Source organism: Myxocyprinus asiaticus, chromosome 13 (assembly GCF_019703515.2).
Source record: "Myxocyprinus asiaticus isolate MX2 ecotype Aquarium Trade chromosome 13, UBuf_Myxa_2, whole genome shotgun sequence".
In the NCBI taxonomy this organism is placed as follows: Eukaryota; Metazoa; Chordata; class Actinopteri; order Cypriniformes; family Catostomidae; genus Myxocyprinus; species Myxocyprinus asiaticus.
Genome location: NC_059356.1, coordinates 41,133,064 through 41,150,718, shown reverse-complemented (window position 1 = coordinate 41,150,718; position 17,655 = coordinate 41,133,064). Strand labels below are relative to the sequence as shown.

Below are 17,655 nucleotides of genomic sequence, written 5' to 3'. Positions count from 1 at the left end.
TGACAGTGGAATTTAGATGTTATTTTTCTAGATGTTTAAGACTTATAATGTGCAAAAGCGTTTTTTTTCTGTCAATATTAATAAAAGAACACAACATTTTTGACAACAACACATTTATTCATTGTCGTACAGCCTTGATTTGTCAGTAGTACAAAGATGTATTGGTGTGCACATTTCAGAGCTCTAGTTTGATTTTCACATCCATTTTATTTTGTATGGCTCTAAAACAGGCCTGACCTCCTCAGACAAAAACCTCATAACCTGAGAATCAGAGAAGAGAGAGAGACATAGGTTGGAGAGGGGATTACAGACCACTTCATATTAATAACATGTTAATATGTATATAATAAATAGTAATAAACACAAGAATAATAACATAAGATGTGAAATAATTTCTTGGCTGCACGATTGCACAGAAAGAGAGAGTCTAGGTGTATTTATACATGCATACCTGTTGTGGGTCCAATAGGGCATCCAGTTGACCAAGTATGGGAGCAAAATATGGATCAGCCAGAACTCGAGCCAGTAAGTCGTTGTCTCCCCATTCTTGTTTCACCACGGCTGCAGACTGCTGGAATAACATGCGTACCCTCTCATGACAGTCCTAAAAAACACATGACAATGCATCACTCAGCAAAAATGGCGGCCATAAGTGCCACTGCATTAACAAACAGCTTCATGCGGTTGTGTCTTTCCTGTATGAACAAAACTGCCTAATCATATTTGGGCAGATTTGTTGAAGCAACTTCAAATTATGCAAATATTGACTGTCACCAGATTTTTTCATTTATAAATTAATGGTCGTTCTAACCTGTCTGTTTCATCCAACCTTTACCATGGCCATGATGATGTTTTCAGTAGCCATGAAGGGCAGCTCATGACGAATATGCCTTTTAATCACCTACGAAAGAGAGTTTAGACACAGAAGTAAAATAAATTCACTGAGCTAGTAGCTTTAATGCTACCGTGACTTTGACTTGCTTTAACATTTGACCTTCAAGGAATATTCAGAGTTTGATACACGTTAAGCTCAATAGACAGCATTTTAGGCATAATATCGATTACAAACATAATTATTTTACTTGCCCCTCCTTTTCTTTAAAAAAAGCACAAATCTGGGTTACAGTGAGGCACTTACAATGGAAGTGAATGGGTCCAATCCGCAAAATGGGGCCAATCCGCAAACGTTTAAATACTCACCGTTTTAAAACTATTGTCACAAGATGTAAACAATATGCGTGCTAACATGATTTTAGTGATAAAATCACGTACTAACCTTTTCAGTGTAAATTTATATCCGATTTCACAACTTTTATGCCAAGACAATCTAACGTTGTATACCCTAAAACGACAGTAAAAACAGCAACAAATTTACAGCTCAACTAATACACAAGTTTTAACAGAAGAATTAAAGTGCTTTTATAAAATTATGAGCTTCACATTTCTACCTTTAAAAACTTTAAAAATTGGCCCCATTCACTTCCATTGTAAGTTCCTCACTGTAACCTCAATTTTTGAATGGCGCTAGATGGCGCCACTGAATGCAAACTGTTTTAAACACGGTTGAGTAATCTTTGATTACTAATCATGCAAGGACATATTGCGGTTTCAATTTTAATTCAACCCATAGTGCTCCATTAACAGATATCATACCAATATCTCAGATATCAGTGTTTTCCCTCAACATGAACTGTAAGTGCTGCTTTTACAGTTGTCATGCTGGTTTTTCCACAAAAATGCGAAAATGTACGAATGTGACAATAAATAAAAATGTAATATTGCATGTTCTTAGGATTGCCAACCCTTCTTCATCATGTGGCTAGTATTATTTCTGGATTGTGTATTTAAATACACAGTTTTTACAGAGAGGGGTCTCCCAAAAACTCATGTCCATTTTTTAAAAAAAATTTTTTTTACATCTGTAACCCAAGTTCATTTTCTGATCTAAATGGGGGAAAAAACTTGTAAAGACTGAACATTTTCTAATGTCTGGACCACTGTTACATCTTTGTCAGTGTTTAACACTGAAGTGAGGGCATTCAAATACAAATGTGACTGTATGGAGATGTGGTCTGTCAGCACATACACCATGTCTCCAACTTCATATCTTGTGAATATAATAAACCTTATTCCCATTAAACCTCATCTGGTAAAATACATATACAAAACCCTTCATCTTGTGAATATAAAGGCTATGAAAAGCATAATTTTGTGATTACTTATACAGTATATATAGCATTGTAACTTAGCCCAGTCTTCATCATTTCAAAATAAGAGTCCCTTGTGTTTTAGGCTTTTTTATAGTTAAAATCTCATATAATAATTTTTTTTTTTTAAATTATTATTATTGGGATTTTGGTTGCACAATAAAAAGCAACAATGGGAATTAGAGAGAGGAAATACTCTTGTAGACTCTATGTATATGCCCATCATAGTAAGGAAAGACTAAGACATTTTTTTTACATTCTATAATTCTATAAAATTGTTCTGATTATCAATGAGTGAAAAACCCAGCTATTCACCTTATCATGATCTCCTTGGAAGAGCTGCAGGAAGCTGGCCTGAGTGCCTGTGGTTCCTTTGGCATCTTGCGATGGGGGGGGGGGGGCAGCACAGATGCTGGCACACTCCCCCCAGTCAGGGGGGCGTGCTGAAGCGGGTTTCGCCCAGTGCGCCATACAAGCTAGAACTGCTACTGGAGACAGGTAAGGGGAGAGAGACCATAAACCCAAAACTGACCTGGAAGTATTGTCAAGTAAAAGATGTTTAGAAAGGTTAAAAGATGATATTGAAAAATACAAGATTTGAAGAATATGTCCAAATGTGTAAATGATGAGACAGACCAATGATGATGAAAAGATATAAAGACGATAATAGAGAGGGAGGAAGAACAAGAACAGAAATGGAAGAAAAGTTAAAAACACAGAGCATTTCTAGACACTTTTGGTCCGCTATATTGAGCTGGACATGTACTCACTGAAAGTGGGTGAAACCCAGAGTGGGCAGATCAGCGAATGTCTCTGCAAAGTTAGCCAAAATGTCGATCACACGAGCCAACTAGAGGAGAGAGAAAGTTGATAACAGTAAGAGCTTTATTGCTGTGGACAGCAGTAGAGTTTGTTTTTAAAATGATGAATGTCAGAAACCTTCGGTAGCAGGATATCAAATCCATCACGCAGCATCATCAGATCCTAAAGACAAAGAAAAAATCATTCAGACCTCAAAAACACACATTTAACCTTTTATAATAAATACCTCGGGTCTTTTGTAACCCGGGACCTCATTCCAAGGGGGCGTGGGGTTATGCCCACACCTCTTTAATATTCATCAACCTTTCTCTTCTGAATAGAGTAACAAAAAATTGTCTTGTAAATGCTTTGAAAAATGTACACTATCTGAGCATTTTGCAGATCCATTTGTGATAGATATACATGCAGGGTCTCTAAACACCCAAGGTATGTAATGATATTTGGTGAAATATCCATGCATTTAAGGGTTGACGTTATCCTACTGTAAGGGCATTTCCACATTCAAAATCTTTTAGATTAGAATTCAGTATCTTAGAACTAGTTCATGTTCTGTTGAAGTACTCTATTGTCATTGTACTCAGACAATAATAGGACTTCCATGGCAAATGGTAAACAGTAACCATGGCAACGGATGATAAAACAGCAACATTTTCCCCTGACCGTATTGTCTCCCACATAACAGGAAGTGGCACCCAGGTTTATGATGGGTGCAGCTGTGGGACAGCAGTGGGCGAATGTGTGGATGTGAGCCATAACATCATGCCTCAACTTCTTCTCCTCCTCTGTGGCCATGACAAAGTCGATGTCCTCCAAGTGAGACTCCATCTCGCTCACCTGGGCATCGGTGATGGGGAGACCCAATGCCTGCAGAGACGGGCGTAAGAAAGCTATTGAAACGATTCTGGGATGCACTGCAATTTCAAATGCTACGTTAGAATGATTTACATAACTATTTCCCTCGTCTTTAGCCACAAAAACAGAGAGAGAGAGAGTGAAGGACAACCCCTCAAGAGACTCTCCTGTTACTCTGACATTTATATAGTTATTTTAAAAACACTCTCTCTCTCTCAGGCCTTCATTTGGAAGTGTTTGTTCATGTCTTAGCATGTCTCAAGGACTAGATTGCAGTTCTGTAGAGAGTGACTTATGAACAGAAACCTGTTTGTCTTTCTACCACCCCTCTATAACAGTATCATATCAGAGGAGGACTTGCATGTGACCAGAGGACTGTATTTAATTAAAGGAATAGTTTACCGAAAAATCAAAATTCTCTCATCATTTGCTCAAACTCATGCCATCCCAGATGTGTATGACTTTCTTCCGCTGAACACGAACAAAGATTTTTTGAAGAATATCTCAGCTCTGTTGGTCTAAACAATCCAAGTAAACAGGGTCCAAATATTCTAAGCTCCAAAAAGCACATAAAGGCGGCATAAAAGTAATCTGTATGACTCCAGTGGTTAAATCCATATCTTCAGAAGCAATATGATAGGTGTGGGCGAGAAAAAGATCAATATTTAAGTCCCTTTTTGCTATCAGTTTTCCTCCTTGCCTATTGGGTGGAGATTTGCATGAAGAATGTGAATCGCCAAGAGAAAAAAAGAAAGAAGAAGAACTCTTAAGAGAGAGGAGCACTTATGAGGGCTGTTTGAAAGTGGATATTTATACTAAAAATGTTGATCTGTTTCTTAACCACACATATTAAATCGCTTCTGAAGATATGGATTTAAACACTGAAATCATATCGATTATTTTATGCTGCTGTTATGGGCTACTTGGTGCTTCAAAGTTTTGGTAACCATTCACTTGCATTGTAAGAACCAACAGAGCTGAAATATTCTTCTAAAAATCTTCATTTGTGTTCAGCAGTTGAAAGAAAGTCATACACATCTGGAATGGCATGAGGGTGAGTAAATGATGAGAGAATTTTCATTTTTGGGTGAACTATTCCTTTAACATTTTCGTCTTTACTAATCAAACAGAGTGTGGCTTCCATTTGGAGTCTTTTATTTTATTTTTATTTTTTTTCATAAACACATTAAAATATTTTGGATATGTTTTCCTAAAAACTGTATGCTTGAGGAAGTCTTGAGAAATTATTTACAACACTGAATACTGTCATAATTATTTATAAATCATAAGGGTCTTCATCTCAACAACCCCTGAACGCCAAGCACGGTTTGGACTATTTTAACTATTGGAGCATCTAGCCGCGCACCTCATGATAACGCTTTTGGTTTATTATAAACTGCCACAGAGCAATTTAATATTAAGAGTTGTCATTACTCTGATAGGCTATACTCTTGCTGCAAAAATGTATTCGGCCATGTTCTTGTGTACTGTGTAGTTTGGGATTTTGAAGCTAAAATATGGATATGTTCTAGTCTGGTGTGCGCAACAGGACCTGGTAGTTACAAGACTGGCATACGTTTGACTGATATTGTACCATGTTTAAAGAGTATGTGCGAGTGATATGAATGCACTGATAATATAATGCACTTAAGTTCGATTGTGCTTTTGTGTTGGATGGGGTTCAGTGTGTGTGCACGCGCACGGCGTGCAGGGGTGTGTGAGAGAGAAGTGATGAAAATAATCATTGCTGCACTTCATGCTTTATCTGTATTGAAAAACTTGCGACGAATAATGAGAATCGTTCATTCACACAGTCTCAGTATCAGCAGTGATTTGTTTCCACTGTGCTGAACTTTCCCCCTTAATTATCACCCCCTCCCACCTCTGCGGTTATCTGTCAGCCCATAAGAAAAGTTTACTCATGTGCTTGAAGATGATCTCTCCCTCCCTGCTTTTTGGCTTCAAACACACGAGTTATTTGCACATGTGCTATTATTAATAGCACAGATCAAGTTTTTTAAAAAAATGGTTCCCTTCCTAATATACATCCTCTGACATACCATTAGTAAAACCCTATGAATGAGCCATGTGATGTCATAAACCACTATATGGATGGGATTCGTTTTATGTGGGGCAATGTAATGTTTGCCAGAGCTTCTCATTGATTTTAATCCCTTCCAAAATGAGCATATCAGTATTTTTTCGGGTCTTTTTTCTGACTTTTTTCGGAAACGCGCACGACAAAGATTACAGTGTTTTTATCTTCTATAACATGCCCTAAAAATAACCTAGGTTTAGGTGGCCCACTGTGAATTGACATGCTGGTAAATAGCCAGTGGATACGCACTGTCTGTGAGCACTTTATTGTTTTTGAAGTTCTCTGTCTAAAGTCATTGGTCAAAGACACCAGAAAATGAAAAGACGCAATTCACATCCAACACGATCTCATGAAAAGCCGTACATAATTTACAAGTTGGCTATTTCGTATGGTCTCGCTCGATGTTGTTGGCATAAACTCGTACGACTTCATCACGTGCAAATTCCCGGATATCTGATGCGGAAGTGAGGCGTTAAGGACATACATATTAATATTATGCCCTTACCCAAACCCCTTATCTAAACTTAACCTATCAGTAGAGTGTGTAAACAGGAAGCTGTTGTGTGTGACAGAAGCAAGTAATTGTCTTTTATTAGATGGAAACGATGTCTAGTGGTTTTGCGGCCCGTTTCAGCTTATTGTCACCCGTTCGGCCCCGTTTCATGGCCGGCCCACTGGGAAAAGTCCTGGTTCTCCCGGTGGCCAGTCCACCCCTGCTTGAATGTATTTTTCATCTTTTTTTAATTCCAGAGAGTAATAGAGCATTGCAATCTGTTGTAATTTGTCAAATATTCCAATACATTTCTTCTAATAATCCCATTATGCACAAGTTTAATATTTTCTCCATAATTAATCAGCACAGCTAAATACATTTCCTCATAGATCAATAACGTGAAATGGCAGTGTAAAAGCAGTAAACACACCTATAGAAATCGCTTAATCCCATGAGAACTGATGATAAGAGATGTCCGCTGTAAAATGTCATGAAAACTAATCTAAATTAATAGCCATAGTTAAATATAATATTTATAATATTATACACCTTTAATTAATTGACATCTTTATTTAATTTTGTAATTGGCAGTTTATTGTTTATCATGTTCATCTGGTCACCCTACATGCAAATGCAAAAATGCACCTCCCACAACAGCACCCCCAACATAAATCATCATCCCACGGCCCTGATCATGACTGATCAGTACATCTTTGTTCTGACTGTGTAAGTACACAACAAATCAATTTCTACAGTCAATAATATAGAACTTCAAATAACTACACAACTCACATACACCCTTAAGTATTTATTTAAAAGGACCTCCTTTCACTCTATAGATTCAGAGTTGGCAACTCGAGATATCCACTAACTCAAGGTCACATAGTCAAGCTTGGCATTCAGAGAGTCTCATTCACCTGTGAATAAACGTTGAAATGCCGGATGGGTCAGCTACCATAAAACATCTATATTTAAGAAGCAATAATTGCACGAGACATAACCGACCTTCTCAGCCTTGGCGAGATAAAGCCACAGTTTTCTCCATGTGCTGAATTTCTTCCTGTCGCTGAAGTTAAAGGCCATCAAATGGACACCAGCCGTGAGCGGTACTTCATGAACTCGTCCCCGGATCCCTCCAGTCCTGCAGCGTGTCAGTAAAGCGAGCTGCACCGAGCACAGAATTCCTGCCACCTATTGAACTGAAATACTGAGATACTTAATAATGCAGATAATGAATCTGAGAAGATGACTGTTCTTATTGGTTTTATTTCTTCCATCCACTGTAGAGCAAGTAATATGGCAATTAATTCTGTTGTGAATACTGATCAATGATGTGTTGTCCTTTTTGCCATTTTTACACTGGAATGGGGTACATACACTGCTGCCGCTGTCAAACCTGAGTCTGGGTTTTTGAGCCATCTGTGTAAAACTATATATTATGGAGTAATAAGCTTGATTCAGGTACTGCTTTGCCACTATATCTATTTGGAGGTACCTGTTTTTATTATGGATATCTTCTTGAAGCTGAAAGTCAAGTGAAGGCAGTTGAAATAACCAAGGTGGAATTACTGGAACTACCACTGTAGGGCCAACCTCAATTTCTGTTATTCCCATACCCTGTGCCTCCTTATTAACAATCCACCCAAAGCTATTTATTTTCCTGGACTCATATTCCCAATACTCCTCCAGGACATTTTTAGTTGGGTGTATCCCTGTATGACCCTTTAGTGAAGTCCAGTATACCATTCTTAATTTGAGCCTTCTGATTTCTAATGGCATCTCAATCTCCCTTGCAGTGCTGGTGTAGACGATGACCTAAATGTTCCACAACATATTCGCAGACCTTGGGATTGTATTGTTTCAACCTTTCTATGGTGAACCATATACTATACATCCATAGTCAATGGCTGATCTAATTAGTGCACAATATATTTTCTGAAGCGATGTACGACTTGCACCCCAATCTACTCCTGCCAAGCACCTTAATACATTCACCCCTCTTTTACATTTTTGTATTAGTTTCTGTATATGCATTCTAAAGGTCAATTTTGAAACCATCCATAATCCTAGAAATCTTATAGCTGAAACTTGTTCCAATTTATGTCCATAAAAATTGAGGTTAACTGAAGGATTATTTTACTTTTTTGAAAAACAGATAACTTGTGTTTTTGCTACCGAAAACTAAATCCCCAACCATTCGCCTACTTTTCCACCTCATTTACAGCTGTCTGCATGCTTTTAACTACAAATGGAACATTGTGTCCTCTTTTCCATAACGCCCCATCGTCAGCATACAAAGATCTTCCTGTTCCAGTATTAATCTCAGAAACGTTTACGTTAATCATGATGTTAAATAGAACTGGGCTGCAGACACTGTCTTGAGGAGTACCATTCTCTACCAAATATGTATATGAGTATGAGGATCCCAGCCTAACTTGAATTGTTCTACCAAGTAAGAAGTTCATGATCCAGTTGTACATTCTTCCACTAATTCCAATTCGGGCCACTTTAATTCATAATCCCTCTTTACACATCATACCATACGCTTTTTCTATGAATACTTCCACCAATTCTTCTATCTGTTTGTGTGGCACTTATGTCCACAAATTCAGAAAAATGATTGCAAATGTAAAAATATGAAGGAAGTTTTCATGTTTGATGCTGACAGAGGTCAAGGTCCTCCATCAATGACAGAATCAAATATGTTTATTTGATTTAACTGGCATTTCTTATTGAAGATTCTAAAAATATGAACAGGTTCTCATGGCACGTTAACATAAATGTGGTCATGCAATTTCGCCATTTTACAGACGCCATCCACATGTAGTAAAAGATCAGACCAGTTATATTTGTGAATCAATGTCACAAAAATGTCTCAAAGTTATCTCTACACCAAAAGTGCATTCATATACATTTTTGAAGCCAACTACAAAAGCAATTTAATAAACTAAAAGTAACTTTACGGGGCTAATCCAACTGAATATGAAATGACGTGTATTTGTGCATTTGTGTATTTCACAAATCAACAATATCTTTCTTCCAAAGACATTGTGGAACATGGTTATATTACACACAGAGTGATAATTCAAACAATAATTGAAAAAATATGTTTGAGTTTGTTAGATTTGCAATGTAAAGTAAAAAAAACATGCAAACATACCTCCAAATGCTTTTTTAGATTTGACGTAGAATCCTTCGCAGTTGGCAGGATATTAACTTTTGAAGGGAAGAGTTTACATGGCATATATATATATATATATATATATATATATACTCAGGGTTTTGGCGTAACGGAATACATGCAACGGGATTACGTATTTAAAATACAAAATATAAGTAATTGTATTCCACTACAGTTACTATTTAAATCATTGGTAATTAGAATACAGTTACATTCAAAAAGTATTTTGACTACTGAAGAGATTACTTTGCATTTTATTGTCATTTGTTTCATTTAATATTTAGTCCTTTCAGATGGAAAACATTTATACATATAAATGATGCGATCCAAAGTGCATTTGAACAGCGGTGAAACACTTTCTTATGATGTGTTACATTCATACGAGCAGACAGAGAAGTAAGTTTGAAGTAAGTTTGGAGCAGAAGAAATAGAAATAAACCTTGTGTAAATTGTCATCTTTATGCTTAGCTAAAATGCTGTTTCTAGCCATTTTACATGCACATTACCCGGCACAATCATATTTTTTTATCAAGAAAATTCACGTTAGATCATAATTTCTTCTTTTCTAGTAAGACCTTTGATATTAGGGCAAAAATCGTATACTTGATAATAATTGTTGTATTGTTTTCCTGTATCTAAAACATATCTAAAAATCCTTAAAACAAGATCAATTAGATTTATCTTGTTTTAGAAGCAACACTGCATAAGATATTTAGGTTTTTCAGAGAATGTATTTTTAACATGTGTATTTTGTCTTACTGTACTGGCAGAGTTTTTATAGTCAAAATAAGTGAAAAAATCTACCAGTGCTGAAGAAGTAATCCAAAGTATTTAGAATACGTTACTGACCTTGAGTAATTTAACAGAATACGTTACAAATTACATATTACAGCATGTATTCTGTCATCTGTAGTGGAATACTTTTTAGAAGTAACCCTCCCAACCCTGTATATGATACCAGTGAATGTTTATCACTTACTTTTTATATCTTCCTGGGTGCTGACATGATTGTGTGATGTCACGCACCTGCATCTAGGTGAAATCGGAGTTTAAAATTTCTTGAAGTGGCTTTCCATTGCACTTTTCCCAGTTGGAAGTTGGAAAATCCGACTTGCTGAGTTGAATGGAATGCAGCATAAGATGCATGTAAATCTGGGAGAGGGGCTCCGAACGCCAGCATGTGAGAGAGCGCTTGCCATCTCGGAAACATCGCAAAGACAGCATGAAATAAATTGCAGCCTCATTTCACTGACCTCAAACATAACTTCTGAATATTCTTCATTCCATGAACTTTGGAACTTTGGCAAATAAGTAGGGATGGCCCGATACCATTTTTTTGGAGAACGGGTACAAGTACCGATACTTCCTTTACAGTACTCGGCGATACCGATACCAGTTTTTTTTTTGTTTTGTTTTTTTTTCTAATGTTACAGATAAAAAATAAAAAAAAAATCTTTTTTTTTTTTTTTTTTTTTTTTTTTTATGTATATATAAAAATAATAACTGTAAAGAAAACCAAGAGAGATGAACTGTTAACTTCACTGGTTCCAACTATTGTAACTCAAATGTAAAGTCTGTCCAAGAATTATTTTGCATATTTAAGGGGAAGATTCTTTTTCATGACAAAAAGCATCTCTGTATGTTAACATGTATCGCCCCATGAAATCCATTTTATTTTATAAAAAAAAAACAAAAAAAAATTATTTCACAAATTCCATATTTAACAGTATAATTCAATGTCATCATTAAAGGGTGTCTAAACAAATTAATTCAATAAAACATTCATTAAATGAAAATAGAACAGTTATCAGTAATTTTCAACATACCATTGTATTATTTTATTATATGAAGGACATCCCTACAGATATGCAACTAGGTGTTCTCTGGTGCAGGCCGTTTGACCCGCAAAACCCGCAAGATTCCAGTCCATGCTGCTGATACAGAATCAGAATCAAATGAGCTTTATTGCCAAGCATGCTTCCCCATACAAGGAAGTTTTCTTGGTGACAGGAGCTTCCAGTGCATAAACAATACAACAAGACAGAGATAATAATAATAATAATAATAATAATAATAACAAAACTGAATAAAAATATAAAGCGAATAGAAATATAAGTATATAGAGAAATACACAATAAGACAAAAATATATATATATAGTAGATACAAATACAAATCTGTTATATACAGTGCAAGGGAATGTAATGCAGAAGAGGTAGGATATGTTAAATAAAATAATTGACTAGGCTGTGACTTGCACGTAACTATAGTATAGATTTTAACTGTTCATGAGATGGATAGCCTGAGGGTAAAAACTGTTCCTGTGCCTGACAGTTCTGGTGCTCAGTGCTCAGTAGCGCCGTCCAGAAGGCAACTGTTCAAAAATGTAATGGGCAGGGTGAGTTGGGTCCAGAGTGATTTTTCCAGCACATTTCCTCACTCTGGAAGTGTATAGTTCTTGAAGGGAGGGCTGGGGGCAACCAATATTCCACTCAGCAGTGCGAACTGTCCTTTGTAGTCCTGGAGCCGGATTCACGAAAATGTTCTTAAGAAAAAAATGAAGACATTTCTTCTTAAGAACGTTTCGTGAATCCGGCCCATGATGTCCGATTTCTTAGCTGAGCCAAACCGGACAGTGACTGAAGTGCAGAGGACAGACTCAATGATCGCTGAGTAGAACTGTATCAGCAGCGCCTGTGGCAGGTTGAACTTCCTCAACTGGCGAAGGAAGTACAACCTCTGCTGGGCCTTTTTCACAATGGAGTCAATGTGGGTCTTCCACTTTAGGCCCTGTGAGATGGTTACGCCCTGGAACCTGAATGACTGTTCAGGATGGTGAGGGGGGTCAATATTGGGGTGTTCCTCCTAAAGTCCACAATCATCTCCACTGTTTTGAGCATGTTGAGCTCCAGGTTGTTTACAGTAAATGCTGAGGAGATGTTTGTGTAGTTATGGCTAAATGTATCGACAAAGAAACATTTATAGCACATTTGATTAATGTCAGCAAATGCTACATTACGCTGTGTTGTTGTGAATTTGACAAATAAATGTTTTAACTGTGATCTTTTTATTTTGAGCATAAGTAACTTATGGTCAAGTCTCATCACATGCAGGCTAACACATAAACATTACATTATATAAGTGCAGGTGCGCTCGGTATAATACTAAAGAGCTAACTAAGCTTTTTGTTTAAAGATAACAAATAATAAACTTGTGAAGATGAATAAACACCTTTGGTGATAAATAACTGAAAAATCTGTTGAGTCTATGAGCATTAGGGCCTAGAAGTATGCTATTACATACTCATTTCCATGGGAACATTTCTGAGGTAAAATCAATTGTTAAACATTAACACTATCTAAAATGCATTTAAAACAGTGAGGAATATTACTCACGCACAACAGCACCAGATAAAGAAAAACAGATGTTTCTTTAACAAATAAACCAGAAGCCAGGACACCTTTTCAAACCAAAACTTTTGCATGTGCTAATGTAGACAGATTGCATGTGGAAGCAGGGAATTTTGTAGAAGGATTTCTTGTCTTGTGGCGCCCTCTGGTGGACATAATTGATAAAAAAAAATCCTGCATCTGTAATTCACATAGTTGAATAAACTAATATTTTTGATGTGTTGCTGACAACAGAAATTGGTGAAATTTAGCATGTCATCAGACTGTCCTGGCGTTTATTATCAAAATAATCAAATTTGACATAAAAGATCCTGTGGATTCTGTGGACACAGCTATTTGGGTGTGACATTTCAACTGCTTTGAGCAAAGATAGGATTTTCTTACGTTATAGCGCCCCCTAGCATAAAAAAATGAACGAGACTCGGCAAGTTTCTTCAGAGTGTTCTCTTTTCCATGTGTGCAAAGTTTTGTTAAGTTTAAAAATTGCTCTTTTAAGATACAGGCTAATTAGACATTAAAGGCCACACCCCAAAACGTATTTGCTTATATCTTCTGAACGTTTTGACAAATCAAAATTCTTTTAACAAATTTTTGTCATGATGGTCTGTAGATGATTTCTACCAAGATGCGTGCGAATCGGACAAACGGCCTGAGACGAGTTAAAAAAAAGTAGGTATATCAAAAAATCAAAGTCGTAGAACACTTTTGTTGTAGAAATGAAAATTCACATGACCATATTATTTTGGGGCACTGATGGATTCAGAAAAGCTTTAGAATTTTATTCTAGCCTATACGGTTCCAGAAATATTAGCAAAAAGGCAAATTAGCTAATTATAGCGCCACCGTGTGGCCGATTGTCATGAAATTTAATATACCGCTTCATGAAGACACCCTGCTTATGTATAGAAAGTTTCATAACCATCAGCCATTCCCAATATGAGTTATTAGGTGCTGGATTTTGATTAGCCGCTGGTGGTCATATTTGTCGATTTGTCAAATAGAATTTTTTTTTAAATATGTTAGCACGTAAACCAAAGATGATGCATATTTAATTTGAACTTTGTCACTCAAACGGATGTGAAGTTATGACAGTTATGACTAGTGGCAGAACTGTACGAAACTTTGCGTACATCTTCAAAACGTCCTGCTGACTACGTGTACCAAGTTTGGTTACGTTTGGAGTTTGCGTTGAGTAGATATTGATCAATTACTCAAATCGCATTAAACTGAAGGAATTGTATCGTTAGTATTTTCGGAATGATTTAACGTATCAAAGTTCTTTGAAAAACTTTTGTCAGGAGGGTCTGTAGATGATGTATACCAAATTTCGTGGCAATCGGACAAACGGCCTAGGAGAACTTCGAAAATGTAGGTTTTTCTTCGAAAAATTCAAAATGACGGAAACATTTTATAGACAGAAATTAAATCGGAGATATATGTTTTTTAGGGCTTGTCTCAAGGAATCAGAGGACAAAAGAATTATGATTCTGGAGATATGAGTCAAAACTTAAAGGTGCTTATTATAGCACCACCTAGAGTCAGATGGGTGTGCGTGTATGGGCCGCCACAGTCTAGATAATTAATGGGAAACACTGCGGCGGAACGGAGAATTTAATCATTCAAGAAAAAAAAAGGTAGGCTATTTAAAACAGCAAGAGAAGGGATGCTTGCAGTGTTAAATAACTGTCAGAAGAAGAGTTTTACTTTTGTACGATATAAATAGCTTATGTCGAAAATCTAGATATTATTATTAATAGTTTACCAATATTTTTGAGGTTTTTCATTCAAAGCCTATAATCGTGTGTAATTTTACATAAGTTTTGAGGAGGATATTTAGCCTATTTACTGTGTTCACTTTGCATCATATCTTGTAAAACATATTCTAACATTTACTTTCCTAATCTGTCACGTACGATCGACTGTCACTATAGCAAAGAAGAAATGCTTTAGAAATTATAGTTTCGACATCAGGAATTGAAGTCGCATGCACGCAATGGAACACAGAACACCATAACGGCACCTGCAGCCTGCTGCTTAAAGTCCCTACTAAGAATGACACCGTTCTTTTTTGCTTTATGTGATGTCATGAAAGAATATTCCGTTTGAGCCCGCATACCCTTAATAATGATTTTTGTCATCGCTTTGTAGGTTCACGCGAAGAGTATAAACATACAGACACACCACATCTCTGCACATGAGCGCAAGGTATTTTGAATACAATTGAGAAAGTAGTCGGATTCAAATGTTTACATGGCTAATATTTTTATTTTAATCGGATTATTTTAGGTCTACACCACCCCCTTCAATCAGATGGAAATTTCATTAGAATCCAGCTCAATCGGATCATTTTTGTGTTTATATGAAGGCTTTTCAATCCGATTGAGCTATCAGTCGGATTCTAAACGAATTATTTGGTTGCATGTAAACGTGGTGTTCGTACTGTTGACATGAGAACTGTTGCGACCGAAGCGTTCAGTCTGATTTGTGAACTAGTTGGAGCGGAGAATAGGAAGGAAAAGCAGATAATACCAGTTCTAGGATCATATTACTCCCGGTTATCGGCTCAATTCGAGTCGGAGTGTCCAACACGTCCAGGCACGTCCAACAGTGAGTTATGATTGAGTAACTTGTGCATCAGTGTTGACTCGAGACGTGAACTGTTTCAAATGATTCACTCCGATTCGTTGAACTGGATCAACTCGTTCACTGAAAAGAACCAGTTCAAAAGAAAGATTAGTTCACGAACTGGACATCACTACTGTGGGTTTTTTTATCGTCCTCTGGTGGCGACACTGGGGTAATGCAATTACAGCGACCGGGTTTAGAGCTTTCTCGCTTTATTCAGAGTGAATATGGGTAAAATGGGACACTTTTGGATATTTTACTTTTCCTGCACTTTTAAATTGTGATCGAAATGCCATTTAACCTAACAATATACTGTCTTTATGAAAAGCTTAGGATGTTTCCTAGTACCTTTGAAGACCCTCTTCAAAATCCCAGATTTTTTCAGGCAGCACTGGTCAAATTTGACACTTGTGTGTTGTCAAAGTGGGACACTTTAAGGAATATTCTGGGTTCAATAAAAGTTAAGCTCATTCAAGAGTTGATTACCATCAATCAGTTTAAAAAAATCAAAAATCTAGACAGTGAGGCACTTACAGTAGAAGTCAATGTGGCCAATTTTTGGAGGGTTTAAAGGCAGAAATTTGAGGCTTATAATTTTATAAATGCAATTCTATTAATTCTTCTATTAAAACGCATGTAATTTGTGAGCTGTAAAACTGCAAATAAAAGTTGAAGAAATGCATTGTAATTTTGAAACGTGTAAAATCATGACCACTGACAGAATATGCCATATCAGTAACCCTATAAAAGCAGTTTCATTCTACATGGAGAGGGTCTCCTCATGGGGGCTGTCTTGTTAGAATCACATGAACAGCTGAATAATACTTGCTTAATCTCAGTAAAGACGGCCCCATTTGGAGCAATAAGGACCTATTGTATAAACACAAATCTCTTTTCTTTGATGGCTGGTTTAAAAATGGTATTCTTTTTGTATCACAATTTTTCAATCAAAATGGATCAATTTTATTTTTTATCCAAGCATGGAATTCCTCTGACTCCAATAGAATTTGCCATTGTGGCTGATGCAGTACCACAAGGAGTACTTATGCTTTTCAGGGGGTTTTGTCCAGCGACTCTCTCTTCTCACTCAGTGGATCTGTGTAAAATATTTGTAGGTAAACAGTGCTTTTCTTCTAAATAAAATAAATAATAAGAACATCAGAGCTTTGTTTCAGGAGGAACTGGTTTCTACTCCTTATGTGATTCCTTATTGGAATGGTATTGCAAGCGATATTCCTTGGAAGAATGGTCTTTACCTCCCAAATATCTTGTAACTAACAAAGAAATAACATTTAAACTGATTCATAGATTTTATCCAGATATGTGCTCTCTCAAAAGACTTAAAAATTATACTAATACAAATTGTTCTTTTTGTTTAGAGAAGCCTGAAATGTCTTTGCATCTATTTTGGAATTGTACTTATACAGTGAAAATTAGTTGTGACATTCTTGATTTCATTAAGTGTTATGTAAATCCCAATTTTGTATTTACTTATAGAAATGTCATCTTTGGTTTTCACGAATGTAAAAAATGAAATGATGCTTTTATCATAAACCTTATTTTTCTGTTAGCGAAATACCATATTTATAAATGCAAATTCTCCAAAACCAAACCGCTCTTTTTGAGGTTCAAACATGAAAATGTATTTTGAGTCCATTGAACTTTCAAAAAACTTAAAAGCAATAAGAACTGTGTCTCTGTATAAATGGCCGTGGCTTGTTGGGAAAAAAAGAGATGCCCCCTGTCATTCCACTTTTTAATTGTATTTTTGTTGTTTGTTTTTTGTGTTTGTTCTTTAAAAAAAAAAACTCTGCAAAGACGGACAGACAGCCAGACAGCCAGATAGACAGATAGATAGATAGATAGATAGATATTTGATTTGTCTTTAAAGAATAAGGTATTTCTATTTTTCAAAACAATCTCAACAGATGCAAGGCTCTGCAAGAGTCCGGAGAGCTTTGGGGTCCC

The 17,655-nt window shown here is 36.4% G+C and overlaps 1 pseudogene; it reads right to left on the bottom strand.

The window, feature by feature from the left end:
• Positions 1–175: 175 nt before the first annotated feature.
• Positions 176–8,218, bottom strand: LOC127450986 (adenylosuccinate lyase-like; annotated as a pseudogene).
• Positions 8,219–17,655: the final 9,437 nt, after the last annotated feature.